The sequence below is a fragment of the Chlorocebus sabaeus genome, chromosome 22, assembly GCF_047675955.1.
Source record: "Chlorocebus sabaeus isolate Y175 chromosome 22, mChlSab1.0.hap1, whole genome shotgun sequence".
Classification (NCBI taxonomy): Eukaryota; Metazoa; Chordata; class Mammalia; order Primates; family Cercopithecidae; genus Chlorocebus; species Chlorocebus sabaeus.
Genome location: NC_132925.1, coordinates 22045612 through 22055542, shown reverse-complemented (window position 1 = coordinate 22055542; position 9931 = coordinate 22045612). Strand labels below are relative to the sequence as shown.

At 36.8% G+C, this 9931-nt stretch overlaps 1 long non-coding RNA gene across 1 annotated transcript; it reads right to left on the bottom strand.

Moving 5' to 3' along the window:
- Positions 1–1222: 1222 nt before the first annotated feature.
- Positions 1223–2386, bottom strand: LOC119625675 (uncharacterized). The gene is made up of 2 exons (XR_005241824.2): positions 2117–2386; positions 1223–1420 (listed from the first exon to the last, which is right to left on the bottom strand). It is a non-coding gene; the product is annotated as an uncharacterized lncRNA (long non-coding RNA).
- Between the last annotated feature and the right edge of the window lie 7545 nt (positions 2387–9931).

Below are 9931 nucleotides of genomic sequence, written 5' to 3'. Positions count from 1 at the left end.
TATCAATGTATCTGATAAAATTCAAAAGTCATTCACGATAAAAGTCTCAGCAAACTAGGAGTAGAAGGGAACTTCCTTAACCTGATAGAGTGAATCTATAAAATTTTCACATCATACTTAATGGTGGAGACTGAATGCTTTTCTTCTAAGATCAGATACAAGCCAAGGGTTTCCACTCTCACCACGCATATTTAGTACTGTACTGTATGTTCTAGCCAGTGCAATAAGCAAGGGAAAAGAATAAAAGCATACAAATTAGAAACCAAAAAAAAAAAAAAAAAAAATCTCTATTTGCAAATGAAATGATTACATAGAAAATCTGAAGGAATCTCTTTTAAAAAGTGGGGCTGGGGGCAGGGTCCTAAAACTAATAAGTAAATTTGCCAAGACCTCAGCCTACAAGGTCAACATTTAAATATCAGTAGTATTTCCATACACTAATAATAAACTATTGGAAAGTGAAATTTTAAAAAAATGTCATGTAAAGCAGCTCCAAAACACAAACAAACAAAAATTTTAAATAATACTTAAATATAAGTATTTTCTACCTCCCTCCCTAATGGGTATTATCAGGTCTTCAGTCTCCCTCCGTAATGGGTATTATCAGGTCTTCAGTCTCCCCCAGTTTTAGTGTCATGAAACAGGATCCTCCACCTCTGCCAAGTCCTAGGCTGTACCTTATACATAAATAAAATCTGCAATTCTGATGCACACACTTTATGATGGCAGAAATCTGTGGAAAGGAAGTTCACAGTTGGTTTGGCAGAACAAAAACAGAAAATACAGACAGCAATAGATTCATGATTCAAGCCAATGCATTGAGAGGAAAGAGCATTTTAGAGTCATAGGTGACCACAAGAATGTAAGGACTCTGGTAACAGAAAATCTTGAAGTGGTGGCATTTGGATTTTCACTTGGCATGAAATGAAGATTTGACAAAATTCTACATCTAGAGTAACCATCTGACTCAGAAATGACACCTATGTACTGCCACATTAATTAGGAGAGCTTCCAAGTATTTCAAAGGGGATGCTGTCTCCTCCTGAACAACAACAAAAAGATTCCTCTGGTTTCAGTTGTGTTTAGACATTATTTTTATTCTCATCTAGGTTCTGTGGCCACTAACAACTAGCTAGTGATTTTGGAAAACTTTCTGGTGCCAGTTTATGAATACTTTCTGAATAGTGAAGCCTTGATTAAAACAACTTTAAAAATACTTTTATTATTCATGTCCCACCAGAAAGCAAAATTTTATTTTTATGTCACTACGTGCCACTAGCATTAAAAGGAAGATTGTTGAGTTGGTTTGATTGATTGATTATTCCAAGGGGTGGTAATACTTTTGTGAGCAGTGGGAAGTATGTCCTGTGGATCCACGCTAATGAGGTTCTGTGAATGTGATTGTGACCCTTGCCTTGCTCTGCAATGGAGAAAAATAATTATTATTCAGAAAGAAAAAAATAGAAAAACTTGCAATTACATATTATGAAATGTAATTGCAGCCTTTCTTGAACATTAAACAAGGATACCCTTTTTAACACTTTTGAGTCAATGTTTTCCTTTCCTTCAGTGGACAGCATGCATAGGAGTAATATAAGATCATATAGGACATGGCCAATCTAATTAATATGGCTTACTCTCATCCATCTATTTAATCTGTACAGCTATTTCATAATAAAGGTTAATTTGCTAAATATAATATAACCTGTAATTTGTAAACTACCTATTGCCTAGAAATGAAAAGTGGTACCATACAAAGTGTGAATTAAGCAAACAGTATCTTTCTTTTCCACATTGCCTTTCTATGATTTTCCTCCACCTCCCACCCCCAAATCCTTCATCTAAACATGTACTATCCAATATAGGAGCCATTAGCCACATTTGACTATTTACATTTTAATTTATATTAATTAAAATTAAATAAAACTTAAAGTTCCAATTCCTCAGTCACACCAGCCACATTTCAAGTCCTCTATACTCACATGTGGCTAATAACTACTATATTGAACAGCCCAGCTATAGAACATTTTCATCAGTGCAGGAAGTTCTAATGGACGGAGTCGATCTAGACTCTGAGTCCTTCTGCTCTCCCTTCTCTGGCCAGGATTCTACCTACCCCGGGCACGCCTTCCCAAGTATCTTCAGATTTTTCTTCCTTCCACTACTGTTACCCTCATAACTTCCCTGTGCCTTCTCATGATGTCCCATAAAGAGCACAATTTTGTAATTCCTTCCTTGAGGACCTTTCTCTCAACTTACATAACTTGATAAACTGGTTCATGCTTAGGCAATTTGGAGTGCTCAGAGTTCATGTGTTCTCTCGCCAAAATAACACATTGGTATTTTAGCTGAAAGCTTCTGGAGACATTATGCATTTACAGAAAGGGCTGACTCTCAAAGTGGTGACTTTAGGCACCATGGTAGCCTAGAACCTTGGTGAACAAACCTCAGAATGCAAGTGGCTCTGGAGCACCTTTCAAATTACATTATCCTGTTGGCCTGTTCACCTACATTGGCCTTGGGTCACGACGCTGATTTGTCTCCTAGGAATGCTGGAATATCACTCATTGTTACCACAGAAGCATAATATTTATGCATCTAACATGACATTTATGAATAGTAGGTCAAAAGAAATATGTTTGTTTTTCTTGGAACTGTGAAAGATGCTAGAGTTCGGGATAGGGTTTTGGTATCAGAATCCATTTACTCTGTCCATCCTGGGGGTTCCCTGCCAAAGTGTCACACAAAAAACAGTTCATAGCAAAATCAGAGATGACATAAGCCCCTTAGTAATAGCTCGACAAATGCTTCCTTCGCCCCCAGTATAATGCTTTGATCAAAACTGAACTAGAAAATGCAGCTTAGACCAAGAGATATGAAAAACTAACAAGAAGACTTCTTACTCCCTGAGTAAGAGATGATTAGGTAAGCAGACAAACTCTAGTTTGCCCTGTGGTTCATTCGCTGGGTTCGAGAGAGGCTGCTGTGACTCAGAGGACAGCCCTCCCTTGCCTGCTTTCCACATGCAACGAGAAAGACAAGAAATATCCCCTCTTCCTCAGAAGGCCCTGGCTCTCTTAACATGCTCAATAAAAAAGGTAAAGGAGAAAAAGAAGATAGCCAGGCCAGCCTCCGGAGAAACTCAATTGCTGTGTCCAGTGTTCCACATCTGGACTCAGTTCGTTGCTTCGTCATGATGTCATTTAACTTACTTTCTACATGTAGAAATTTTACATAACTAAACTTCCATTTTTACAAGAAAAATATTCATATCAATGGCATCTCTCCGATGTTTTGTTTGCTTATTTGGGGATTTTAATTATTTTTTGTTGTTCTTTGAAGTAACCCATGCACGTAGTACTCATAGTGAAGTAGTATTAAAAGGTTTGTTTTAAAAAGAAGCAGTCCCCTCTCCTCTCCCTACCGCTCCCGGAAGCCACACTTTCATCTCTTTTTAGCTACTCCTTCTGGTTGTCACTATTACAATATTCTGGTAGTTACTGAATATTATTGTTAAGACATTTTGTTATGGAAAATTTCAAATGCATACAAAAGCTAGAGGGTAGCGTGATGAACCCACCCTTTGTACTCATGACTTAGCTTCAGTTATTATCAACACGTAGTCAATCCCATTTTATCTATACAGCTACCCATTTACTCACCAACCTCAGTACAAGACAGCATATCATTTTAACCACAAACATACCATTCATTGTATATCACTAAAGAATAGGTCTCTTTTCAAATGCATCTAATTCCAATTATCTCATAATTCTTCCTTACAGTCGGTTTATACAAATTAGTGTGCAAGATGCATTTTTTTTGCTGTCATTTAAGTCTCCTTTTTTAAAAAGAAAAAAAATCTATCATCTTAGTTCTCAACTGGGGCAAGTTTGTTCCCAGAAGACATTTAGCAATGTCTGGAGATATTTTTGGTTGTTATAACTTGGTTGAGGAGAAAGGGGGAGAGTTCCAATGGTATGCAGTGCCTAGGGGCAAGGATGCTGCTAAAAGCTCCAAATCACAGGACAGCCGCCACCAACGAAGAATCATCTGGCACAATATATATAACAGGATTCTATTCCCTGCCTCCTCCTCTTATTTCTTGAAGGAACCAGGTCATTTGACCCCTAGAGTTTATCACATTCTGGATTTTGCCGAAGGCTTCCCCATTTTGTCTTGGAACATGTTTCTCATTCCCTATACTTTCTGTAAATTAAGAATAAAGACAGAACACATGAAAGTACTAAGCCAATAGAGAACACTGAAATATCAAAATTTCCGTGTGAAAATGTGAATCAAGTGGTTGAGTCATAGGAGGGCCTACGGGTTTCTTACTTTTATTTTTTTTGAAAGTTCATCCCCCTTGTTTTCGCAAGAACAAGGACATTGAGGCTTGGGGAGGTAATAGGAGTTGGCTAAGTTCACAATCAAATTTCCTGAGTCTCTGCCTCTTTGAAATTTGAGATATAGCTCTATTTTTTGAGAGATAAAGTCTTAATCCGATTAAGGTTGGATATTTTTGGCTAGAATATCTTATAAGCTGTGATGTGTACTGGCATTAGAAGGCGTGGAATATCGTGTTGTCTTTTTTGCTAGCAGTCATTGATGATCCTTGCCTAAAGCCATTATTTCATTAGGGTTTGCTCACCAATGTTTTAAATAGTTCATTGCTTCCTATTGAAATATTATTTAATGAAAATATCTTTACTTTTTGACTATGAAGTTAATGTTTAATTTTTAAATTTGTATTTACCAATACAAATACATGTTTAGTTTTTTTTGGATGGTAATACCAGCCCCCCAAAATAACTGCTCTAAAACTTTGGCTTATATTTTTCCGTACTTTTTAGTCACATATACATATGTGCAAAGTGTGATTAGATAATACATGTAATATGACAATTTTGTCATTTTCATTTTTATTTAATAATATATAGGAAAAATATGTTCATATCCAGTACATGCATATCTACTTTTTTCCTCTTTTTCAACATTATAAGATTCCATATATAAGAAATACCCAAGATACGTAAATCTATCGTGACAGAAATCAGGTTAGTGGCTGTCCAAGACTGAAGTGGAGCAGGAGAGAAGTGGCTGCTTAGTGAGTTCAGGTTTCCTTTGTGGATGATAGCAGTCAGCAGCACCAACTCACCACTATGTGAGTGTCCATCAAAAAAGTGAGTCCTCCAGGGCCACTCCAGCTCATGCCACCAGGAGAAAAGACAGTCGTTCTAACTAAGCCCTACCAAATTTACAGATTCATGAGCAAAATGTTTATTGTCGATTTAAGCCACTAAATTCAGAAGCATTTTGTTAGACAGCAATTAATAACTGCATTCCTCATTATTATTCTTTCCAAATTTTATATTCAACATTCTTCATATAAAATTTATTATAAATTTTGTCAGTGGTGGATTCTGATTGGTGTATTACTCAACATATAGATTATTTGTGGAGAAAGTTGATATCTTTATCATCTTTCCTCCAAAAAATACTGTAAGTGTTTCTTCATATATTGTTTTATATCTTTCATGTATGTTTCATAATGCTCTTTATATAAATGTCTTCCTAGACACTTTTTAGTTTTTATTGCTATTGTAAATCTTGAATATTTTTGTACCAATTATACATAACTGAATAACAAATTCTAAAATTTAATGGTTTAAAACAATACCCATTTATTTGTTCAACATTTTGTTGATTGGACATTTGAATTAAGCTCAGCTAGGAAAAGGGTACTTTTTCTGGTCTAACCAGGGTCAGTCATACAGCTGTAGACATATGGTGGTTTCACTGGCACTGGATTTCCTAGCATGGTTTTATTCACACATCTTGTGTTGGTGCTGGCTATTAGCTGATTAGTTTAGTGGGTATCAGCTGGTTAAGTTCATTCCTGCTTCACATGGTCTTTTATCCTAGAGACTACAGGATAGTATTGGACTCATCTAGAGGACTCTAGACTAGATACTGGAGTTCTTCACATCATGGAGTAGTGTTTCAAAAGAGCCAAAGGGAAAGCTGCAGGATCTCTTGAAACCGAGACTCAAAGCTACATAGCCTCAATTCCCACACATTCTGTTAGTCAAAGCAAGTTCAAAGCCAGCCTAGATTTATGAGAGTGTAGAAATCAATGCCACTGCTCATGAAAGGAGCTGAACAGAATCTGTGGTTATCTTTAATATTCCACATTTATCCACCACATATGTAATTTGCTATGTAAGAGAAAGGTTTTTATTTGTGCATAGTAATGTTAAAATAAACCAATGAGTTGAGCTTCTTTTTACCTTTAATATTTTAATGTATAATCTCTTGGACTTTCTATTCATAAAATCCTATCATTTGAAAATAATGATCTTTTTTTCTTCCTATCTATAACGCACATTTTTGTTTTATTTTCTTGCTTATTGTATTGGCTAGAATCTCCAAAACTGTTGATAATGAAAATAGTTTCATCTTATTTCAGACACTAGAAAGAACATCTTTGGGTTTTAAATAGCTAATATAATTTTTAATATTGGTTCCTAATAGGTTTCTTCTTTTTTCCAACCAAGGACATGAAATTCAATTAATCAAAACTCTAGGGTTATAATAATATCCTCATTATTGGACCATAAACAGCTTTTTTCTCTTTACTTTTTTTTTTTTTTTTTTTTTTTTGAGACGGAGTCTTGCTCTGTCGCCCAGGATGGAGTACAGTGGCCAGATCTCAGCTCACTGTTAAGGATGTTTCTTCTATTTTTACTTCGCTAAGAATTTAACAGGATATTGGACTAAATCAAATTCCTCCTCTACATTTACTGATATGATTTTCCTCCTTTAATCTATTATTAGATTACTTTTCATTGTGCTATGTCCCTGGACTAAATCTTACTTGGTCATTGGAATTATTAGTAGCATATTTATTTTTATTTTATTTATTTATTTATTTTTAGAGGGAGTCTTGCTCTGTTACCCAGGCTGGAGTGCAGTGGCACAATCTTGGCTCACTGCAACCTCTGTCTCTGGGGTTCAAGCGATTCTCCTGCCTCAGCCTCCCGAGTAGCTGGGATTACAGGCGCCCACCACCATGCCTAGCTAATTTTTGTATTTTAGTAGAGGCAGGGTTTCACTATGTAAGTCAAGCTGCTCTTAAACTCCTGACCTCAAATGATCCGCCCGCCTCAGCCTCCCAAAGTGCTTGGATTACGGACATGAGCCACAGTGCCCGGCTGCAGCATATTATTTTATAACTGATTTGCATGTATTTATTTAGGGTCTTTTTCCATGAGATTTGTTGTCTTTTCATAAATGGAGTTTACATTGGTATTGTGATTTTTTTTAAAGTTCATAGGATTTTTGGTCTGAAGACTGAGTTATAACTACTGTTCTTCTACTAATAAACTGGGCAAGTCACTTAACTTCTTTCCTCCAATTATAATAACGTCCACTTACCTATTTGACAAGTTGTCACAAGAAACAGATGAGATAAAGTATATGAATGTTCTTTACAACATACAAGGCAAAACTGCTAGTCATTATTTCAGCAAGCAATAATTCAGAATAACAATAGTTAGCATTACTGAATGCTTGCTAATACATGAGGTTTTATGCTATGGATTTTATATGAATCATCTTATTTAATCCTCTCAATAAACAATGAGACAGATACTCTTATTACGTTAAAAACCATAGGATTTAAAAAGTTAATAATTCAATTAAGGAATTTAATTGTTGAATTCTTAAGTCAGGTTATATCAGTTAGGAGAAGTCTGTCATCCTCTGTTTTTGTTCCTTCGTGACCCTCTCCTACAGTGTACAGGCTATGCTGTTTGCTCTTGCAAAACTACTCCTTATACTGCTTTGTGACTGGGAATCCTGGCTTATATAGACAACATCAATGGATTTCCATGTTCTCTGACTCTGGTTGGGCTCAGCTGATAGACATCACAAGTCACTGTGCCTGTATTTTATGCTTAGGAAAAAAATTCAACAAAATTGAATTTGTTGTGTGCCCAAAAGTTACATAACCTACCTTTCTCATCTGTTCTATTTTTTTCCTGATTTTCATTACTGCCCCTCTTTAAGCCTTATATGTTCAGAAATGTAGATAGGCATAGTTATGAAATTATGTTCTTTTTTAAAACTACATATCAAGGCAGGGTATGGTGGCTCACACATGTAATCCCACCACTTTGGGAGGACGAGGTGGGTGGATCGCTTGAACCCAGGAGTTCGAGACCAGCCCGGGCAACATGGTGAAACCCTATCTGTACAACAAATACAAAAATTAGCCAGACATAGTGGTGCATGACTGTGTCCCAGCTACTCAGAGGGCTGAGACGGGAGGATCGTTTGAGCCCAGAAGGTTGAGCCTGCAGTGACCAGCGATCATGTCACTGTACTCCAGCTTGAGTAACAGAACAAGACCTTGTTGAGAGAGAGAGAGAGAGGAAAGAGAGAAAAAGAAAGAAAGAAAGAAAGAAAGAAAGAAAGAAAGAAAGAAAGAAAGAAAGAAAGAAAGAAAGAAAGAAAGAAAGAAAGAAGAAAGAGAAAGAAAGAGAGAGAGAAAGAGAGAGAGAGGAAGGAAGGAAGGAAGGAAGGAAGGAAGGAAGGAAGGAAGGAAGGAAGGAAGGAAGGAAGGAAGGAAGGAGGGAGGGAAGGGAGGGAGGGAAAAAAAGAGCAAGCATATCAACATGAGCCTGCTTGTTTTTCATCACAGCATTGATTCTCAGATAATTACTTTTAAATTCTGAACTTCTCTGCAATTTTAAAGATATGGTGTAGCTCCAAATCACATATTAAAGATCAAGTGCTTTGCTACCACAAGACATATGGTGGATAGAATAAGAGGTAATAGTATACTATTGGGTTGGTGCAAACATAATTGTGAATGTTTTCCATTACTTTCAATGGCAAAAATCACAATTACTTTTGCACCAACCTAACATCTTCCCTGGCCAAGCCAAAGATTCTTTGTGACCTCACATTTTTCGAAGGCACAGAAAAGTCAGAACGTTTTCAGAGGAAAGGGATCCAACTGGCAAGAAAACATACAAAGAATAATAAAAGTTCTGCACGTGCTTAACCTGGAAGGTAGAATTTTGAGGGGGAGCAGGAAAAGAGAGTTGACTTCAGTCTTGAAAGGTGGCCACATTAGAAGGTAATTATGTTTGTTCCATATAGCCATTGCGAGTATTATAGGAACCTTTTGACTAATAAATAAAAAGTGTCTGTTATTAGCTTAATACAAGCATGGTTTGAGCTCAAGTCTAACATCACTGGAGTCAGATCTATCTGGTAAATTAAAGGGACAGGTCCAAGTCCCATTTGCAAGAAAAATTAAGGAAATTCCTGGATGTCATTTCACTGTAAGTAAAGAGGTCAGTGGGCACAAAGCTGTCAACCCAAACACAAAGCCTTCTTCAGCTAAGGGAGAGTGGACTCGGAAATGCATGGTGATGTCTCCTGATTTAGCCTCTTGATGAACTCATGACTGCATCTTCAGCAAGAGAGATGGAGAGGTAGATGGGTTAGTGCCATAAATAATAACCAAAAGTACCATTTTTACTAGCAAGTCTACAAGACTATGGGGCAAAGCGTCTCTGGGTTGAAGCCGTACTGACTAAAAGTTATTTCAAGGGAAAAATTTTTTTTTCTACTGACTCACAACACAGGAAAAGAGCAACAGGACAATAAACAAGCAGAGGCTGCTTCATGGTAACTGAACATGACTCATTGAGCACATGTGAAACATTCCCTGGATACACCTCAACAAGCTGGGAGTTGAAGGACATTTCAGGTGATAGAACCCTGTATTATCAGGGGAGGTATGAAAAAATCAAACTCAGGTTACTTAAAGAGACTTATCCACCAGTGTGAAGTATCAAAACATGAAATAAGCGACCTAGAGAATACACTCTCAGGGTTAGGAGGAACACATCCTCAT